The sequence below is a fragment of the Thalassophryne amazonica genome, chromosome 15 (assembly GCF_902500255.1).
Source record: "Thalassophryne amazonica chromosome 15, fThaAma1.1, whole genome shotgun sequence".
NCBI classification, from domain to species: Eukaryota; Metazoa; Chordata; class Actinopteri; order Batrachoidiformes; family Batrachoididae; genus Thalassophryne; species Thalassophryne amazonica.
In genome coordinates, this window is record NC_047117.1 from 29,098,019 (window position 1) to 29,120,136 (window position 22,118).

The 22,118-nt window shown below is 42.8% G+C and overlaps 1 long non-coding RNA gene across 1 annotated transcript; it reads right to left on the reverse strand.

Moving 5' to 3' along the window:
• Positions 1 to 780: 780 nt before the first annotated feature.
• On the reverse strand, positions 781 to 21,694 carry LOC117526523. The gene is made up of 4 exons (XR_004565318.1): positions 21,615 to 21,694; positions 6,345 to 6,347; positions 3,401 to 3,408; positions 781 to 790 (listed from the first exon to the last, which is right to left on the reverse strand). It is a non-coding gene; the product is annotated as an uncharacterized LOC117526523 (long non-coding RNA).
• Positions 21,695 to 22,118: the final 424 nt, after the last annotated feature.

Here is a 22,118-nt window from a genome sequence, read left to right on the forward strand (position 1 = left end):
CTTGCAGGTTAGGTGAACTGAAAACTTTAATTTGACCATAGGTGTCATTGTGTCTGTCTGTCTGTCTGTGGCCCTGTGATAGACTGGTGTCCCGTCCATGGTGTACCCTGCCTCTCACCCAATGACTGCTGGGATAGGCTCCAGCTCCCCTCTGATACTTAAATAGAATTTGTAGTAGCAGTGTTGTAGTTGAGTCCACCTCCCCTGAGGCCAAGGCCAAGTCTGAGTTCTGAGTCTCAGAAGCCAAGGCCAAGTCCGACACCACAGCATCCGAGGTTGAGTATTATACAGAGACATATAAAAACAAGTCCCCCACCCAACTAAAGGAGCACCATCAGCGTGGCTGGACTTCGCTGACTTGACATGACTGATGTGGAACGTAAGGTGGACGCACATGGCCCTGGGGAGTTTCAGCTTGACATTAGATGTTCCGACCAGGATGTGAGACTTATGCGGAGTCTCTTAAAACTCCTGGTTGATGCGTTCTGACTGACTGGATGTGATAGCCAGAGGACAGGCTGACAGTAGCTCCCAGGAGTCTGCAATACACTGACCAGAACTGGGACACAAATTGCAGGTCCCAGTCAGACACAATGTCCAGAGGGAAACCGTGGTACCTGAAAACAGAAGTGTTAGCTGCCTCTGCCGTTTCTTTGGCTGAGAGAAGCTTTGGCAAAGGAATAAAATGTGAAATCGTAGAAAATCTGTCCACTACAGTCACAGTGACTGTGTTGCCATAAGAATTCAGGAGTCTGGTGACAAAATCTATGGCTATATGGGTCCATGGTTGCTTGGGTACAGACCATGGTGATAATTTACCCTGTAGGTTCCAATTAGATGATTTAAACATAGCATATACCTGACATGTGTTCACAAATTCTCTGACATCTTTTAACAGACCTGGCAATGAAACCATTGTGTGCTACAAACAATGTTTTGTTGATACTCAGATCACACAAAGGTTTGTTGGTATGAGCCCATGCAATAACCTCCACCCCTTAATGAGTCCACCACAAACAGTTTCCCCTGAGGACAATCAGAAGGTGGGGACTTGACTTTGACTTCAATATTCCAGGTGAGAACAGGGATAAAAGCTGGCAGAATGGTTTTTTAGCTCATTGGTGAGATTATCTGGATCGAATGATCGAGAAAATGAGTCTGATTTTGCATTCTTGGAACCAGGGCGATAAGACAGCACAAAGTCAAAGTGGCTAAAGATGATGGGCCCCACGGGCCTGCATGGCATTCAAACATTATCAGACTTTAAATATTCTAATTTGTTATGATCTGTCCAGACCTGGAACAGCTCTGTTCTGTGGTGGAAAATGTCTTGGAGAAAAGTGCACATGGGTGGAGCTTACCACCAGCAGAGCTGCTGTCATGGTATCTTCAACCTTGAGCTGGCCTTTATCATTGTTTATGACCAGCCATGTGACCACCTCTCAACCAATGAGAATGGCTAAACGGTCTTGTTTCAACACATTTAGTACTTCCAGATGTTGCGCAGCATGTCTGTCTGTGCTTTTTGTAGTTTCAAGGATGCGTGTGCATGGGCCATCGTATGTGTAAAGTTACATGGTAGGGGTGACGGGGCACTTTGTTTTTGGTGTTGGCAAGCAAGCCGTGTGAAAAATTTAAAATCACTGTGAAAAGTTTGAAATAGCCAGTGTGGAGGTTGGTGTGGCAATAAGATGTCACCACCATCAGTATGTGGCAACGTGCAACTGGAAGCGTGCACGCCTCAGTGTCATCTGATCAAGTTGATGCAATAGACCTCATAGTTGCAGGATAGACGCAGACGTAACATCTTAGTCACAGAAACGATGATTCCCATCAGCAAACCCTCCCCCACTGTGTTTTCAGACGCATCCTGTGTGTCAGGCGTGGTGACGTACCAACCAAAGAATTAACTGTTTAAAAATATTCTTAATAGGTGGGGCAAGAAGGTGTGTGCACAACAGGCATGACACATGCTGTCTGGACATCAACTGTACACTACGCATGCATAAGACTGCTGACATTTCAACACTGTACAGTAAGAATAAACTGGATTGCATAATTGCATGATGCAAAATATGATTTTTTTTCTATTTTGTTTTGTCTGCTTCACATTTCTTTTTGTAGAGCAGAAGCTAATTTATCTCTGCCTGTAAGCACATTGATACGTTTGTGTACGGGCTTGTTGGTTCCAATAATCCCCCAGGATACTTGGGCCAATTTCAACCAAACTTTTTTTTTTTTTTAAACAAATTTCAAGGTCATTGTGGTTAAAGGTGAAAATTTGGTTTATCTGTCTGTTTGCTCCCAGGTCATTTAACTGATTTCCACCAGACTTGACACGTGGATGACAGTCAACATCAGATGGCCCTCAAAGGGTTTGTTTTGGTCAAGGTTAGGGTCATTGGATCAACGGTCAAAATTATAAGGGTTAAATGGTAAATGGACTGCATTTATATAACGCTTTTGCATTTGCATCAGACGCTCAAAGCGCTTTACAAATAATGCCTCACATTCACCCCGATGTGAGGGTACTGCCATACAAGATGCTCACTACACACCGGGAGCAACTAGGGGATTAAGGACCTTGCCCAAGGCCCCTCAGTGATTTTCAAGCTGGGATTTGAATCGAGGACCCTCTGGTCTCAAGTCCAACGCTTAACCACTAGACCATCCCCCGACACCACACCAAACATGGTGGACATCCTTGAAGGTGTCACCATCCATATGAAGGTGGACTGTGGTCAAACAATACTAAATTTATCAAAATGTCAATGAGTGGAGTCAAGGTCAATGAGGTCATAATTTAAGTTTTTCGCTTGAATTTGCACCAGAATTGGCATACATATGTCTGGTCATTTGGAATTGCCCGGGTAATTTGCCAAAGATTATTCATTTGGTTCAAGGTCATTGTAGTCAAAGGCCAAAATTTAAGTTGGTCACTTCACTTTGCACCAAATGTTTCACAAATATATAGTCTGGGTTTGGAATTGCCCAGCAATTTCAAATTTGCCAAAGCTCAATCACTGGGGTCAAGTTTACTGACTCCAATGATTAGGTTAGATTGAGGATAAGGTGCACATCTGTTGTTGCCCGACTCTTCCCAGTTCGTTTTCCTGATTTCTACCAAACTTGGTATGAAATTGGCATTAAAAATTTTATTTGGGCAAAGATCAAAGTCAAGGAGCTTGATTTTTAATCTGATTTGGATCAAATGTGGCACACATTTAGGTAGGTTTGAAAACTGCCCTGGCAAGGTCAGCCAGAGGTCAATAAATGTGGTGAAGGTCAAGGGCACTGGGGGGAAATGTCAGACTGATGTAGGCTTTGCAGTCTCCATGCCTACTGGTATTGCTGAGTATTTTAAGACAAGGTGTTGTGATGATGTGCCACATAACAAAACCTCTGAACCTGAAACTCATTTCAGTCCTGAACTGAAACCTTTGATGTCTCTCAGAATCAAACCTCAGACCGTGGGCTTGTCTCCGCTCTCTATCCATCGAAATGTCACAGATATAAAAAACATGATTGTCCACCCACACAGTTGTGCAGTCAGCCTGCAAATCTTCCTTTCAGTGTCAAACTTTATTTTTGCAGTAACATTTCAAAGTGTTTGTGGAGTTCTCTGGTTGACTCATAGATAATATTGTTAGTACAACATTTGTATGAGATGACTACATGGTATTGCTTATACCATGCTACAGTTTAATTGGGAACATACATCAATAAACAAAATAATGCAAATGTTTTTAGGTAAATTGGAAATTAATCACTTCACTTGCTTCTTCTTCAGCTACCTCTGTAGCACTTTTTGACCTGGAGTCATCTACCACAGCTCCCACATTTGATTATTTGACTGGAGAGGTCAGAAGGTGACATGGAGAGAGTGAGTGAAGATGCAAGGCCATTGACATGGATTTGTTTCAGGAAAACTATCACTTGCCAGGAGCTCGCTCACACACTTAGATCTTGGTCATCCACTGTGGCACTTTGTGGGTGAGACATACAGGTTCCACATCCATAAACTGCAACGTTTACGTAGGCCGCCTGCCATTGCCCTCTTCTGCCTTCATGTTGAATACTACTACTACCAAGTCCTGTGTATGTCCTGATGCCCACCGGTGTCAGTGTTTATCCCTGAATTCTGAAGCATGAAGTGGATAAGAGTCTGTGACTCCCTGGAAGGGACGCGAGTCTGATGCTGATTACTTCCCCAGCCAAGACCTGTCTGTTGTTCATGGACAAGGACAGAAGTTGAGCCCCAGGTTTATGTGTTGGTAATCCAACTCCTTAACCCACAGAGCTACCTGCACTATAATAACAATAATGATGTTGGTAATAATAGATTTACAGTTACAATAGTAGATGACAAGAGCAATCAGCGATTTCTACGTGGTTGGCTCTCACTGCGGTATTGTATCACTTCCTGTTCCGGAGCACAGCGGTGTTTTTCTGTATCTGTTAGCTGTTTAATCTGCGCAGTTAGATTGATCTAGTTATCTAGATTACGATTTGTTTCCCAGTGTAATCTTTACGTGCCTTAACTAAAGCACTCCTTCTGCTGAATCACCTCTAAATTATTTACACATTATTCACTTTGCGTGTTTTTAGGAATCCGCTAGCTTAGCGTAGCTAGTAGCTCTTAGCCGATTTAGCATGGCGGCTTCTCCTGTCTCTCCCGCACTTTTCTGCTCTGGGTGTGAAATGTTTAGTTATTCCTCGGCCTCCTTTAGCAGTAACGGTACTTGTAATAAGTGTAGCTTATTCGTAGCTTTGGAGGCCAGGCTGGGCGAATTGGAGACTCGGCTCCGCACCGTGGAAAATTCTACAGCTAGCCAGGCCCCTGTAGTCGGTGCGGACCAAGGTAGCTTAGCCGCCGTTAGTTCCCCCCTGGCAGATCCAGAGCAGCCGGGAAGCAGGCTGACTGGGTGACTGTGAGGAGGAAGCGTAGCCCTAAACAGAAGCCCCGTGTACACCGCCAACCCGTTCACATCTCTAACCGTTTTTCCCCACTCGACGACACACCCGCCGAGGATCAAACTCTGGTTATTGGCGACTCTGTTTTGAGAAATGTGAAGTTAGCGACACCAGCAACCATAGTCAATTGTCTTCCGGGGGCCAGAGCAGGCGACATTGAAGGAAATTTGAAACTGCTGGCTAAGGCTAAGCGTAAATTTGGTAAGATTGTAATTCACGTCGGCAGTAATGACACCCGGTTACGCCAATCGGAGGTCACTAAAATTAACATTAAATCGGTGTGTAACTTTGCAAAAACAATGTCGGACTCTGTAGTTTTCTCTGGGCCCCTGCCCAATCGGACCGGGAGTGACATGTTTAGCCGCATGTTCTCCTTGAATTGCTGGCTGTCTGAGTGGTGTCCAAAAAAATGAGGTGGGCTTCATAGATAATTGGCAAAGCTTCTGGGGAAAACCTGGTCTTGTTAGGAGAGACGGCATCCATCCCACTTTGGATGGAGCAGCTCTCACTTCTAGAAATCTGGCCAATTTTCTTAAATCCTCCAAACCGTGACTATCCAGGGTTGGGACCAGGAAGCAGAGTTGTAGTCTTACACACCTCTCTGCAGCTTCTCTCCCCCTGCCATCCCCTCATTACCCCATCCCAGTAGAGACAGTGCCTGCTCCCAGACCACCAATAACCAGCAAAAATCTATTTAAGCATAAAAATTCAAAAAGAAAAAATAATATAGCACCTTCAACTGCACCACAGACTAAAACAGTTAAATGTGGTCTATTAAACATTAGGTCTCTCTCTTCTAAGTCCCTGTTGGTAATGATATAATAATTGATCAACATATTGATTTATTCTGCCTAACAGAAACCTGGTTACAGCAGGATCAATATGTTAGTTTAAATGAGTCAACACCCCCGAGTCACACTAACTGTCAGAATGCTCGTAGCATGGGCCGGGGCGGAGGATTAGCAGCAATCTTCCATTCCAGCTTATTAATTAATCAAAAACCCAGACAGCGCTTTAATTCATTTGAAAGCTTGACTCTTAGTCTTGTCCATCCAAATTGGAAGTCCCAAAAACCAGTTTTATTTGTTATTATCTATCGTCCACCTGGTCGTTACTGTGAGTTTCTCTGTGAATTTTCAGACCTTTTGTCTGACTTAGTGCTTAGCTCAGATAAGATAATTATAGTGGGCGATTTTAACATCCACACAGATGCTGAGAATGACAGCCTCAACACTGCATTTAATCTATTATTAGACTCTATTGGCTTTGCTCAAAAAGTAAATGAGTCCACCCACCACTTTAATCATATCTTAGATCTTGTTCTGACTTATGGTATGGAAATAGAAGACTTAACAGTATTCCCTGAAAACTCCCTTCTGTCTGATCATTTCTTAATAACATTTACATTTACTCTGATGGACTACCCAGCAGTGGGGAATAAGTTTCATTACACTAGAAGTCTTTCAGAAAGCGCTGTAACTAGGTTTAAGGATATGATTCCTTCTTTATGTTATCTAATGCCATATACCAACACAGTGCAGAGTAGCTACCTAAACTCTGTAAGGGAGATAGAGTATCTCGTCAATAGTTTTACATCCTCATTGAAAACAACTTTGGATGCTGTAGCTCCTCTGAAAAAGAGAGCTTTAAATCAGAAGTGTCTGACTCCGTGGTATAACTCACAAACTCGTAGTCCATTCATTCAGTTCATTTCAGTTCCACGCTTAAACAGTTGGTGGCGGTAGTGCTGTGTGTTGGTTTGCAAGCCACCGATAATTTCTGAAGAAGGGTTCATTTGTTTTGGGCTTTAAGAGTTTGTGGTATAACTCACAAACTCGTAGCTTAAAGCAGATAACCCGTAAGTTGGAGAGGAAATGGCGTCTCACTAATTTAGAAGATCTTCACTTAGCCTGGAAAAAGAGTCTGTTGCTCTATAAAAAAGCCCTCCATAAAGCTAGGACATCTTTCTACTCATCACTAATTGAAGAAAATAAGAACAACCCCAGGTTTCTTTTCAGCACTGTAGCCAGGCTGACAAAGAGTCAGAGCTCTATTGAGCTGAGTATTCCATTAACTTTAACTAGTAATGACTTCATGACTTTCTTTGCTAACAAAATTTTAACTATTAGAGAAAAAATTACTCATAACCATCCCAAAGACGTATCGTTATCTTTGGCTGCTTTCAGTGATGCCAGTATTTGGTTAGACTCTTTCTCTCCGATTGTTCTGTCTGAGTTATTTTCATTAGTTACTTCATCCAAACCATCAACATGTTTATTAGACCCCATTCCTACCAGGCTGCTCAAGGAAGCCTACCATTATTTAATGCTTCGATCTTAAATATGATCAATCTATCTTTGTTAGTTGGCTATGTACCACAGGCTTTTAAGGTGGCAGTAATTAAACCATTACTTAAAAAGCCATCACTTGACCCAGCTATCTTAGCTAATTATAGGCCAATCTCCAACCTTCCTTTTCTCTCAAAAATTCTTGAAAGGGTAGTTGTAAAACAGCTAACTGATCATCTGCAGAGGAATGGTCTATTTGAAGAGTTTCAGTCAGGTTTTAGAATTCATCATAGTACAGAAACAGCATTAGTGAAGGTTACAAATGATCTTCTTATGGCCTCGGACAGTGGACTCATCTCTGTGCTTGTTCTGTTAGACCTCAGTGCTGCTTTTGATACTGTTGACCATAAAATTTTATTACAGAGATTAGAGCATGCCATAGGTATTAAAGGCACTGCGCTGCGGTGGTTTGAATCATATTTGTCTAATAGATTACAATTTGTTCATGTAAATGGGGAATCTTCTTCACAGACTAAAGTTAATTATGGAGTTCCACAAGGTTCTGTGCTAGGACCAATTTTATTCACTTTATACATGCTTCCCTTAGGCAGTATTATTAGACGGTATTGCTTAAATTTTCATTGTTACGCAGATGATACCCAGCTTTATCTATCCATGAAGCCAGAGGACACACACCAATTAGCTAAACTGCAGGATTGTCTTACAGACATAAAGACATGGATGACCTCTAATTTCCTGCTTTTAAACTCAGATAAAACTGAAGTTATTGTACTTGGCCCCACAAATCTTAGAAACATGGTGTCTAACCAGATCCTTACTCTGGATGGCATTACCCTGACCTCTAGTAATACTGTGAGAAATCTTGGAGTCATTTTTGATCAGGATATGTCATTCAAAGCGCATATTAAACAAATATGTAGGACTGCTTTTTTGCATTTACGCAATATCTCTATAATCAGAAAGGTCTTGTCTCAGAGTGATGCTGAAAAACTAATTCATGCATTTATTTCCTCTAGGTTGGACTATTGTAATTCATTATTATCAGGTTGTCCTAAAAGTTCCCTAAAAAGCCTTCAGTTAATTCAAAATGCTGCAGCTAGAGTACTGACGGGGACTAGAAGGAGAGAGCATATCTCACCCATATTGGCCTCTCTTCATTGGCTTCCTTTTAATTCTAGAATAGAATTTAAAATTCTTCTTCTTACTTATAAGGTTTTGAATAATCAGGTCCCATCTTATCTTAGGGACCTCGTAGTACCATATCACCCCAATAGAGCGCTTCGCTCTCAGACTGCAGGCTTACTTGTAGTTCCTAGGGTTTGTAAGAGTAGAATGGGAGGCAGAGCCTTCAGCTTTCAGGCTCCTCTCCTGTGGAACCAGCTCCCAATTCAGATCAGGGAGACAGACACCCTCTCTACTTTTAAGATTAGGCTTAAAACTTTCCTTTTTGCTAAAGCTTATAGTTAGGGCTGGATCAGGTGACCCTGAACCATCCCTTAGTTATGCTGCTATAGACGTAGACTGCTGGGGGGTTCCCATGATGCACTGTTTCTTTCTCTTTTTGCTCTGTATGCACCACTCTGCATTTAATCATTAGTGATCGATCTCTGCTCCCCTCCACAGCATGTCTTTTCCTGGTTCTCTCCCTCAGCCCCAACCAGTCCCAGCAGAAGACTGCCCCTCCCTGAGCCTGGTTCTGCTGGAGGTTTCTTCCTGTTAAAAGGGAGTTTTTCCTTCCCACTGTAGCCAAGTGCTTGCTCACAGGGGGTCGTTTTGACCGTTGGGGTTTTACATAATTATTGTATGGCCTTGCCTTACAATATAAAGCGCCTTGGGGCAGCTGTTTGTTGTGATTTGGCGCTATATAAAAAAATTGATTGATTGATTGATTGACCAATCTGGATCCAGATCACCTCCAAAATACAGTGGAGTCTTCCATGCCCTAATATCTATCTGTGGTGAAAATCTTCTCAAAATCCGTGAAGTAGTTTTGACCTAATCCTGCTAACAGACAGACATACAAATAAATAAATAAAAGAATGCAGATGATTGGTGGACATAATAAGATATCACCAATGATTGTAATGTCTGCAGCCTGAGACCAATAGCACAAGAAAGTAAATAAGGCTTCAGAAGACACAGCACTACTGTTGAGTGTTTTATACACTCCCATGCAAATGCATTTGCCCCAGTTGTGTTTTCCCCATTTTTACTCAAGGACAAAATATGGCCATCGAGTGTTGTGAAGGCCTTCTGTCCATCTGTCTGTGCTCAGCATAAGTCTAGTCTTCTTACTGCCAGAGTCTTCAAATTCACAGGGAACATTCTTGGGACACAGACCTTGAACAAGTTCAAAGATGGCTAACCTTGACCTATTTTCAGAGGTCAAAAGTTTCCTATTTTTTGTTTCCTATTTTTATGCTCATACGACCGAGGGTATTTTAGCATTGCGATATTTTTTCTAATTACAACCTGTAATGTAAATACACTCAACAAAAATATAAACGCAACACTTTTGGTTTTGCTCCCATTTTGTATGAGATGAACTCAAAGATCTAAAACTTTTTCCACATACACAATATCACCATTTCCCTCAAATATTGTTCACAAACCAGTCTAAATCTGTGATAGTGAGCACTTCTCCTTTGCTGAGATAATCCATCCCACCTCACAGGTGTGCCATACCAAGATGCTGATTAGACACCATGATTAGTGCACAGGTGTGCCTTAGACTGTCCACAATGCTCCAATCATATTGAAAACTATACCACATTATTTGCCTGAGCATAAAGATTCCAAAAAAGGTATAGTTTGGACAATCTGTGGCTGAATTTTATGGAGTTATGAGGTAAAATCAGCAAGAACGGTGACAAAGGTCAGTTTGTACAAGGTTCAAAAGTTAAAGTTGCTTCAATTTTGGGAAAAAGTGATGCAAATTATTAGTTAACAGGGTTTTAAAAAGGAATAGTTTGGACCATGTGTCATGCTTAGTTGTCATGTTACGGGGTAACATATGTCACATGTCATAGAATCCAATGGACGTTGACCTTGTTTGACCTTTACTTTGGAGACCAAACATTCAGTACATTCAAACCTGTTCCATTTATTAATCCTAGTATTAGCGCAACCAATAATACGCATCATTTTTTTAACAAAATTGGAGCAACTTTTTTTGACCCCTGTACAAACTGAAATTGACCTTTGTTACCATTTTTGCTGTTTATGGGATAACATAACTTTCAGTCATAGATAGTCCAAACTATACCTTTCTGGAATCTTTATCATCAGATAAATAATGTGGTGTGGGTCTCAATTTGATTGGAGCATTTTTAAATTTTGACCCCTGCGCAATTCTTCAGTTGACCCCAACCTGACTGCCTATTGAAAATTCAAGTGGCCAGTCGTTTTTTTTTTTTTTTTTTAAAGAGTAACGTCTCAGGAGTATTTGTGCCAAATTTGATGCTTGAATCACCATTTAAAGGATTGTTTCAGTTATCTGCTGCACTATTAAGAGAGTTTTTGTTATGTATGTATGTTCAAACACAGTCAAAATTGAGACCCCCAATAATGCAAGCAGCCAAACACAGGAGGTAGGTGCAAAAAGTTGAGGTGATTTATTATCCACACAAGTCTCAAAGTACTAAACCATCCAAACGGTGACAATAACAGGGCAGAGAGAACTGAGTCCAAACACAGAGAATTCTGGAGCAAAAACATAATTTAACTGAGAAACAGAGATCAATAAAGCAACTGGCAAACAATACTCACAACCCAGTGAATCTACAGGTGAGGACTTAAATACAAACACACTAATAAGCAACAGATGTGTCTAATTAGGGGATGGAGGAAGAGCATGTAGAGGAACCTACTGAACAGAATGGGGACTGGTGTATGAAAAGTCAAAGGTCAAGTGACAATATACAAAAGGTGAACAGAAACTAAACAGACAACTGCATGTGAGTAGAACATAATAAACATAATTTTTACAAACAGCAATAAGGGAAGTAATAACACCAACACAAAACTCAGAGTAAATAAGGTGCCAGAGTGAGAAAACTAACGTAATGACAGCAGGAGGTGATCAGAAAAGATTATAAGAACTAATGAAGACTAATGAAGAGCAAAGTGGGACTCAAACACGAGAAGGAGTGCAACAGGAAGACATAACAAGACAGACAGGTGAGTATGCAGGGGTGGAACACGGGGGACCCAGATCAGACAAGTATAAATGAACCTATTCACGGTTTTAAAGTATCCCAGAATCCTTTGCGCGCTGGGGAGGGAGGCTTGATAATGACTCATCTTAATGCTAAATTTAACTTTGAAAATATAGACATGCTAATGTGTTAGCATTGGTCCCGTTTTTAACCCTCTGGGGCCGACGCCATCATATACGACGGCTAAGACCAAGCTTTACTAAATTATAAATAACTTTTTAGTGATATGAGATAGAAACTTACTCTTTTTTTTTTTGCTGAAAAGTTAACTCCGCGAACGTTCGAACCAGCCAACGGCCATCTTTGTACTCCTCGTAGAAGCTGTGTGATGACATGCGCAATGTGAGTATCCAATCGGAATTGGTTCACTGTTACATGGTTTTCCAAAATCCAATCGTAGGGCAGATTCACCTCACGTGAAAAGCCAAAGATCGTTTTCAGGAGTGATATGTTACTAGTTGGCCTGTTTGAATAGCACCCTGGGTGCTCCAATGAGCACATCCTATTGGGCTCCAAATGTGCCCTGCACCATTACACACAGCGATCACTGAAAGCAGGAGCAGACGGAGAGCCTCTGATGACAATCTGACGTGCTCAAACAAAGAGTGTGTAACTATCAGGATTGCTCCACTAGTTTGCATGTGAATGTTACTGGAAAACTCTGTTGCTTTTACCATGAAGACAAAAAAAAAACACATAGACCATTTTGTATATATTGTTCAAAATGTGCATTTGTGTTTATTGTTTGTACCTTTTTGTTGTACAGTCTTTCAAACAAGACCTCAAATTACCTTTATAAAGTGTCAAAACAGTTGTTTATTATAGTTTGCTGTGTGTTTTGAATAAATGTGTGTGGGAAATTATTTTCCGCTTTACTTTTCCTTCCTTATTTTTGATTGTAAACCTTTATTACACTTATAAAACACAACAAAAGCATATATATTTTGAAAGCACAGGTTGTCCTGAAAAAAAAAGAGATACAAAACTTGATTGTGGGATGCAGGGAGAGCTGTTAACAGCAATAATAAAACATTTATGCCAGGTCCAAAACTGTCCAAAAAAATGCCCTCGGACCCCAGAGGCTTAATTTATAAAATACATCTATCAACTGTTTCAGAATACCATAACAGGTCAGTTTAACATAAAAAAGGTAAATATTATTCATAGACATATGCTCTTTAGGGTTTTAGCGGTGAAAAATTAAGATAAAGCAAAATAAAACAAAGAACCAACGAAGCAGCAGATCGAAGATCGAAGCACTGCTTCATTGGTTCAAGGTTCAAAGCAAAGCCGCGCTGCAGAAATGGTCTGCAACCAATGTAGAGAAATGATCATTTTCCTGACAAACACCCCCCAAAAACAACAGCCACTGTTGTGTGGACCGCCGAAGAGGAGGTACTGCTGGCCCACCACCACAAGATGGCGCCCTGCTTGAAGTGCGGGCTTCAAGCACGAGAGGGCGTCGGAGCAACCAGGAGTGACAGCTGTCACACATCATCCGTACCAGCTGTCACTCATCCACTACTCATCACCACCACCATAAAGGCCGGACTGCAACTCCACCTCCCCGCCGAGAAATCAGCTACCATTCAGGTAATTTTCTCTACTGACTTAAAACATTGAGTAATAATCTGAACTTCTTTGCAGCCGTTTTCCTGTGGCGTTTCCTTATCTGTGGGATTGGCGTAAAGTGTGATCAGCGACGGCTTCGCTTCACACTGCAACCAGATAAGTGGTTAGACAGGAGCTGCACGAGTGTGTGATTGGAGGTGGAGGTGCTCCCTCCTAACTAAATACTGACTGTGGGATTACTGATTGTGCGAACTCACACTCATCAGGACTGTCTCTGTTCTCTGCCAGCAGTACCGGGTCTGACTGCTGAAGACATGGCCACCTGGGGCGCAGGGCTTGGCGGCTCCGGTGTTCTTCAGCTCCGTTGGTGGTGAAAGCTGTGTGGGGATCCGGCTCTTCTCTCGCCAGGCGTCTTCTATCGTGGAGCCTGCCCACACGTCACCTGGTGTATGATTGACAGTCCACCGTATTGTTATTGTCTGTACGTCGTTGTGCGATTCACAACATTAAATTGTTACTTTTGGCTTATCCATTGTCCGTTCATTAACGCCCCCTGTTGTGGGTCCGTGTCACGACACTTTCACAACAGCCACTCTGAAGCACTGATAAGGGAATCGTTAAGCAAAAAGGCTATTGATGTTGATGGATCGAATAATTTCTTAAGGATACCCGAAAAAAACAGTTCCTGACACGCAACCCTAACAGCAACACACCTTTTTTTTTTTTTTTAAATAAAACTCACATTAAAGACTCATGATTATCTTAGTTAAACACCTAAATACATATTTTGGTTGGACTCACCTCCATAACGATGCAATGTTGCAAAGAAGTTGCCACAAACGCTTGTTTACACTGACAACGAAATCTCGGCCTCCCCAGCGAGAACATGATTATGTGCGAAATTTAACACTGTAAAGGTGTCTATACAAGAAAAACACTAAAAGAGAAAGAACGGTAATAATTGAACATATACAGAAAATAACAATATTAACAGAATACAGCACAAAATAACACCTAAGTGCACAGACAAGCATACCCACAACAGATTTTCTTTAACAGATGTGAAAATTCAGCAGCCGTTGTCCAGAAGGCATCAGCCTAGCTTGCTCTGGGGAGTAAGTGACTACGTCTCACTCACTCACTTAACTACATTTTTGCTCTTTGCGGTCAAAGATTAGCATGTTTTAATACAGTGTGTTTAGCAGCCAGATGATGCAGTTTGTTTGTTGATGCAGTTAGAGTTACAGTTTGCAAGACTAAAAAAGGCTTTCAGAATTTGTCGGTTGAACGTTGATGTGTAATATGTCCTCGTGAACAGTGTTAAAACATCATCACATGGGGCTTCTGCATTCAGCCATGTTGTTGAGAAGACGACACATCTTTTATTTTCAGCCTCATTTTATTCATTATGTTGCCAAAAATCTGATAGATGTGTGTCGACGGTGCCACAAAAACTCAAACAGCAGGGATGTGTGAACGGGAGGTTACTTGACGACCACATCCGTGACAATAGCAGCTGGCAAACCTCACAAATTCATAGAACAACAACAAATATCCTCCTGTAAATAACAAGCCCCCAACCCCCAGTGATGAAAAATGAAGCCAATATAGAAGTGCCAGATATTGCAGTTCCTTGAATGGCCGCTAGAGATTGGCATAAACCTATATAGGTCTCATTTCAAGTCTACTGTGTTGTACACAGGCAATAGTTATTATTTTTTAAAGGGTCTCTGCCCAAAATACTGTCTGACCTGACTATATGTTTCACTGTAACAGATCCAGATCTTTATCCACAGCGTTCAGCAGAGAATATTCTGAGCGACAGACAAATATTGCAGATCACATAACCTACAACCTACCGGTTTGTCATATTTGAATGTAACACATGCATTGCTGAAATGTTTGTGCACTACTTTGTCTGTTTGGCATTTTGCGCCCACAGCTGCAGTGTACAGGGTTTGGCTCATATCTGGTGCTGAGCTTGCAGTGGAGGGAGGGATGATCTGGAGTGTGAACAGTCAACACAACACCTCTAACTCTTTAATTGCTTTTCTCTCTTTCTGAACACAAAAGTGACAAATGTTCACTTGTGTTGTTCTGTCTGTGTTTTTGGGGAGTGGCCTCTGAGTGTTTGAAGACACACACAGGCTCCTGACTAGTGGCGTACCCATAGGCAGCAATAGGTAATTACACCCAAGTGCTGAATATATACTCAGTGAGAGGAGGCGTAACAGGAAGACAGAGGTTGGGAATAAGAGGAACAGTAGTAGCCAATAAACCAGTATTTATATTTATATTTGCAAACTGTCTTTCTGACTTTTACTTTTGATACTTTGTTTGCTTCTTACCCTGTGTGCAATGATGCTGGTACTCTAATCTGACCACTTTTTTCAGTAATGAGTAATCCAATGCGTTAATCTTTCTAAATCAGTAATCAGATTAAAATTACTTCTCCAAGTCACTGTGCATTACTACTATTATTTCATTGCGGACTGATCACAGCATTAAACTTGGTTGGTGAGCAGGGGGTCGGGGTTCAGCGCAATTGCCTACATTGCCCACTGTCAGCGAGTTGCAGCAGCTCCGAGTTGAAAAACAGTCATCATGTCTCATAGCGCAGTGATGACAGCGCACCTGCACTGAGCTTTACAAAGACATTTTACGCTTTTTTCCCATTATTTAAAACTCTGAGTCGCTCTGTGTGTCCTTGCTAAAAACAGCTGATCTGCGACGCGTTAAAACACTTTTTTCCATCCAAATGCATCTAAACTCTCTTTCTGAGGATGACATGATGTAAAAAACTCTGAAAAAACTTTCTTACCTGTCAATCTGGTTATGTTTTCTGCATAAATAAGCGTTATCCATTTATCGTGCTCAAATGCCAAAGCAGGGGCGAATCCAGATGGAAAGGGGGCATGAAATGGGGCAGCCCCCCCCCCCCACACACACACATACAAGACCCCTAGATTAAAGGTCCACTTTTGAAGCCTTTTTTTGCTACTATTACTACTAATACTACTTATAATAATATTAATTTCAACAACTAAAATGTTTAGAGAGAATTTAAATGTTAAAAAAATGGTAGAAAGAATTTAATAGTTACATTTATAAACAATGTAGGTCAGAAATTGCAAGTTTTATCATTACAGTGCTGTCAACAGTTAAATATGAGGTCAAGAAAGACGTCTTTATTGTATTTTTTTTTATAAAACAACTATTTATGTTCATTGAAGTCAAGAAATGTTGACTATAAAGTGAAAATCTTGCTATCATTTACATTTTGAGGTGGTGTTGAGTGTTGTCGGCAGCTACTGAAAGTAAAGTAACTAGTAATCTAACTTAGTTACTTTTAAAATTGACTAATAAGTAAAGTGACAAAGTTACTTTTTCAAGGAGTAACCAGTAATTGGTAATGGGGTTACTTTTTCAAGGTAACTGTGGCAACACTGATTGTGACCGGCTCAACTTGACCTTCAAAATAGCGGCGGCTGCTCGTGACACCGCCCTGCATGTGGCCGGCACGTGCACGTCACATGCAAAGCCTCTATACCACTTCATCATAGACATTTTTGCAGCATACATGGGTACGTGCATGTGTGTCATCTGTAAATATCCGGGTCAAAGTACAGACAAGATGGCAACAGTGTAGTATTTATGAATTGAGTCCCAACAACTCGCTCCTTTACTTCTAGTACATACTACAGTACTGGTTGTGCTGAACATACTGACTATTCGAATGCTGGACAAAAGGTTGATGTCGACACCCGAAGCACTTCTGGTGAATGACCTATCAACACATACTGTATTTTGAATCTGATCAGTTTTGCTGAATCCAGGAACCAAAAAAGGAACCAAAAAAAAAAAAAGACCCACGCTTTTATTCCGGTACATTCATGCAGCGAGATAATCATCAGTGATGACTCACAAAAAGCTCTTGTTTGCATTAAAATTGAACAAAGCCATGCAGGAATCATAAGAGCTCACTGCAAACAAAAGCGCTCATGCTCGCCCCGTCTTTTTTTACAGGGAGGAAAGCGGAGCGAAGTGCAGGTTTTTCTGAGCAGGGGGGCGTTTAACAGTAAAGTTGCTGCAGCGCTACCCTGGAATAGAAGCGAAGCACAGCTGTTTCTAATCGGTAACTCAGCACCGATGGCTGACCTACATTCTGGTGCTTGCACGTCTTTGAACCCGCGGCCCTGCCAGACCAAGCCATCGAGAAAAGCAGAGGGATCGAGGGGGAAAAACAAGAGGGAGGAGCGGCAGGATGGGAAGGAGGGGTAAAAGAAACAACAGTGAAAAAAATACAGAACGGAAGAAAATTAGCGTTGGTATTTTGTTTTGCATAGAGCAGGTAACAGCCTAACACAGGAGGCCTCATGGCGTGCGTGCACATTTAATGACGGTGTGTCATACGGCCAGAACTCTGCGTGCCAGTGAATATTTCCATCACCGCAAAGTGCAGCTGTGCACACCTAAAAAACAGAAAGCTCTCATAAAAACCTCCTGACCATCAATTTTCTCTGGATGGACTTGTAAAAACTCGGGAAAATCCTCATTTTTTTGGAAGTTGGTGCTCGTTGTTAACACCCCGCTGTCGATCAAAAGTTTGATAAAGTTCTCCCGTCTGCATGTGAAATGAGGGTCTTCTTTCATTAAGGCTGGCGTGCGTTTAGCTGACATTCCTTGCATGCAGAGGAGGGGTACAGCTGAGTGCCAGAGGTCCCCTGGTAATGACTTGTGGCAGAGATCCCTATCCACTCCCACTCCCACACCAGAACGCAGAGAGAGAGAGAGAGAGATAAAGGAGGAGCGAGAGCAAGAGAGAAGGAAGGACAGATGGCCTCTGGAGTAAGACGGCAGCAAAAACAAAAACCTTAAACATTTGCACACAATTCTCTACTGAGGGAGAGGAAGGAACTGGAAGTGGGTCACTGTGTCTCAGGATGGCTAAAAAAATAAATAAAAATAAAAAAGCAAGAGAGACTGTTAAAGACAGGCGGCAGTGTATTCAGACCGGCCAACAATCCAACCAGTTAAAATGTGCAGGAAAGAATCAACAAGGAATGAGACAGAGAAGGGGGAAGGATGGTGAATGCCCCCCACCCCATTCACCATTAACCTCATTCACCATTAACCTCAATTAACCGGTGTTTGCAAAAGCATAACCTCTTTCTTCTGAAGCAGGTGTGACATTAAAAATGATAAACCTCAGAAGCAGTTGGGAATATAGGGCATCAACTTTTGTTTTGATAGCAGGGTATTGTTTTCACTGGCACGTGTGTGTGTGTGTGTGTGTGTGTGTGTGTGTGTGTGTGTGTGTGTGTGTGTGTGTGTGTGTGTGTGTGTGTGTGTGTGTGTGTGTGTGTGTGTGTGTGTGTGTGTTTGGACAAGATAACTCTAAAATACCTGGACAGATTTCCTTCAAACTTGGTGGCAATATTATTTGTTTTTCTGTCTGTCTTTCATCTGTCTATCTGTCTTATCCATCTATCATCTTCCACCACTTATCCGATCGGGTCACGGGGGCAACAGCTCCAGCAGGGGACCTCAAACTTCCCTTTCCCAGGCCACATTAACCACCTCTGCCTGGGGGATACCGAAGCATTCCCAGGCTAGTGTGGCAGTATAATCTCTCTACCTAGTCCTCGGTCTTCCCCAGCATCTCCTCTCAGATGGACGTGCCTGGAACACCTTCCTAGGGAAGCACCCAGGGGGCATCTTTACCAGACGCCCGAACCACCTCAGCTGTGGTACGTTTAGCAAGGTCAAATGGAACCCCAATATGCAGGCAGCACAGAGACAAGAAGTTAGTTGCAAAACCACAGTGATTTAATAATCCACTTGTGAACAAACAATCCAGCAATGTGCCAGGATAGGAATACAACAAAGTCCAAATAAAAATACAGGGTGGTGTCCAACAGGAAGAACAAAGGGATAAGCAAAACTAACAACGGATGAACAAACAGTGGGAGACTATAAACGCGAGGTACTTACAATGAGCAACAGCAGGTGAGACCAACATTAAACAAACAGTAAACCAAACACGGGAAAAAGGTGTGGCTTAAAAGCAAAATGAACTAATGAACAACAGGTGCATGAAATCAGGGAGGACAGGAACAAAAGAGACATGTGATAAACTAAAAAACTAAAAACTAAACAGACATCAGAAGGTAAGAGGAAATAAAACTTAATAGGGCAGCGCAGTCCTGTTTGAACCCCTGCGTGATATCGCAGGATTTGACCACATCTGAGGACAGCCTGCACTAACACGGGAGAGACTAATCCCCGGGTGGAGTGTGGGAGTTTCAGCACAAACCATTTGGCCCTGCTCAGTAAACTTAAAAGCATATGCACCACCACCTAGCACACGTTCCGGTTTAAGACATACTGGTTGAAAATGTGCTGGCTTAAAATGGTTTCCGCTGAAATCTCCATACACCTAATGGTTTGTGCTGACATGCCCACACTCCACCTGGAGATTAGTCTTTCCCCACAGACAGCATCACTTCTAATGGAAAAATGGTGTATTGTTTTGTTTTTGGCTGCAATCACTGAAGCAGCCGTGAAAACTGCTGGGTTTTTTTGGTTCCCAGTGGAGAAGGGAAGACAAGACAAATGGGAGAGGTCATAGCGGTAAGTGTTAGCCTACACACATAGCCAGAGTACCTGCATTCTATTGCCTGCACCACCGTGTTTGAGCTCAGGTCATAAACACGCATGAAACTCAAAACTGAACAGAGTGTAACATGAAAAACCTAAGAACACATAAGAAATGTAATGACCAGAAATGCAAATACAAGATAAACTCTAGACAGGGGGAACCCAAGGACAACAAAGACAGAGGACTGAAGACAAAAACACAGGACAGACAGACCCAGGACATAGCCAAAGGACAAACCACAAGGGGGACCCACAAGGATGACTGACAAGGGAGGACAGACACTGAATACAAAAAGGGACGCGGGCAGAAGATACCACATAAGCATAGACACAGAAAAAGACCAAATACAAACACACAAACATAAAGCAAAGACATGACTGACAGACACACACACACAACACAGCTGGGACCTTTCAATGCAAGGGAGCAGCGGCTCTACTCCGAGCCCCTCACAGAAGACCAAGCTTCTCACCCTATCTCTAAGGGAGATACCAGCCATCCTGCTGAGGAAACCTATTTCAGTTGCTTGTACCAGCGATCTACTTCTTTCAGTCATGACCCAACCTTCATGACCATAGGTAAGAGTAGGAACGAAAATTGACCAGTAGATCGAGAGCTTCCCCTTTTGGCTCAGCTCTCTTTTTGTCACATCAGTGCAGTAGAGAGAATGCAATATAGTCCCTGCCATGCCGATTCTCCGTCCAATGTCACGCTTCATTGTCCCCTCACTCGTGAACAAGACCTGAGGTACTTGAACTCCTTCACTTGGGGCAAGAACACATTCCCAACCTGAAGTAGGCAATCCATCGGTTTCCTGCTGAGAACCATAGCCTCCTATTTAGAGGTGTTGATTTTCATCCCGGCTGCTTCACACTTGGCTGCAAACCGACCCAGTGATTGTTGGCGGTCACAGGCCAATGAAACCAACAGGATCACATCATCTGCAAAGAGCAGTGATGAGAACCTAACCCCACCAAACTGAAAACCTTCCTCCCCCCGACTACACCTCAATATCCTGTCCATGAATATCAAAGACAGGATTGGTGACAAGGCGCAGCCCTGGTGGAGGCCAACCCCCATCGGAAACAAGTCTGACTTACTGCCGAAAACCCGAACACAGCTCTCGCTTTGTGAATACTGAGAATGAATGGCCCTGAGAAGGGATCTCTTCATTTTATACTCCTGCAGCAACTCCCACAGCATCTCCCAGGGTACCCGATCATATGCCTTCTCCAAGTCCACAAAACACATGTAGACTGGATGGGCATACTCCCAGGCCCTCTCCAGAATCCTTGTGAGAGTGAAGAGCTGGTCGATTGTTCCACGACCAGGACAGAACTTGCATTGTTCCCCTTCAACCCGAGGTTTGACTATCGGCCGAACCCTCCTTTTCAGCACACTGGAGTAGACTTTATCAGGGAGACTGAGTAGTGTGATGCCCCTGTCATTGGCAGGGTTTGCTCTCTTGTCCCCTTTTTAAAATATGGGGAGCACCACCCCAGTTTGCCACTCCTTAGGCACTGTCCCAGACCTCAGAGCAATGTTGAAAAGACATCCCATCCAAGACAGTCCCTCCACACCCAGAGCCTTCAGCCTTTCTGGACAGATCTCATCAACCCCCGGGGCTTTGCCACTGTGGAGTTGTTTGACTATCTCAGTGACTTTCACCAGGGAAATTGATGATGATCCCCCATCAGCTTTCTGCTCTGCCCCTACTATAGAGGGTGCTTCATTCTGTGGCAGGAGTTGCTCAGTTGAGGTCAACAGAGTCCCATCCTTACTGTAGACAGCTTGGATGGTTCTTCATTTTCCTCTCCTGAGGTGCCTCACAGTCTGCCAGAAGCACCTTGGTGCTGACTGAAAGTCCATCTCCATGAATACTCCTAAACTTGCTCCTTTGCCTCCCTCACAACAGAGACTGCCACCCTTCGGGCCTGTCGGTACCTTGCAACTGCCTCAGGCATAACATATCCTGGAAAGACTCTTTCATTCGGACGGCTTCCCTGACCACTGATGTCCACCATGATGTTCGAGGGTTGCCACCCCTTGAGGCACCTAAGACCTTCAGACCACAGCTCCCTGCTGCAGCTTCAGCAATGGAAGCTATGAACATTGCCTATTCTGGTTCAACCTCCACAGGGATGCTAGAAAAGCTCCATCAGAGTTGTGAGTTGAAGATCTCTTGGACAGTGGACTCCTGCAGATGTTCCCAGTCCCCCCCCCCCCCCCCACCCACTTTGGGGTTACCAGGTCTGTTCAAAGTTCTCCCCCACCATCTGATCCAACTCACTACCAGATGGTAATCAGTTGATAGCGCTTCTCCTCTCTTCACCCACGTGTCCAGAACATGCAACCTCACATCAGATGATACGATCGCAAAATCGA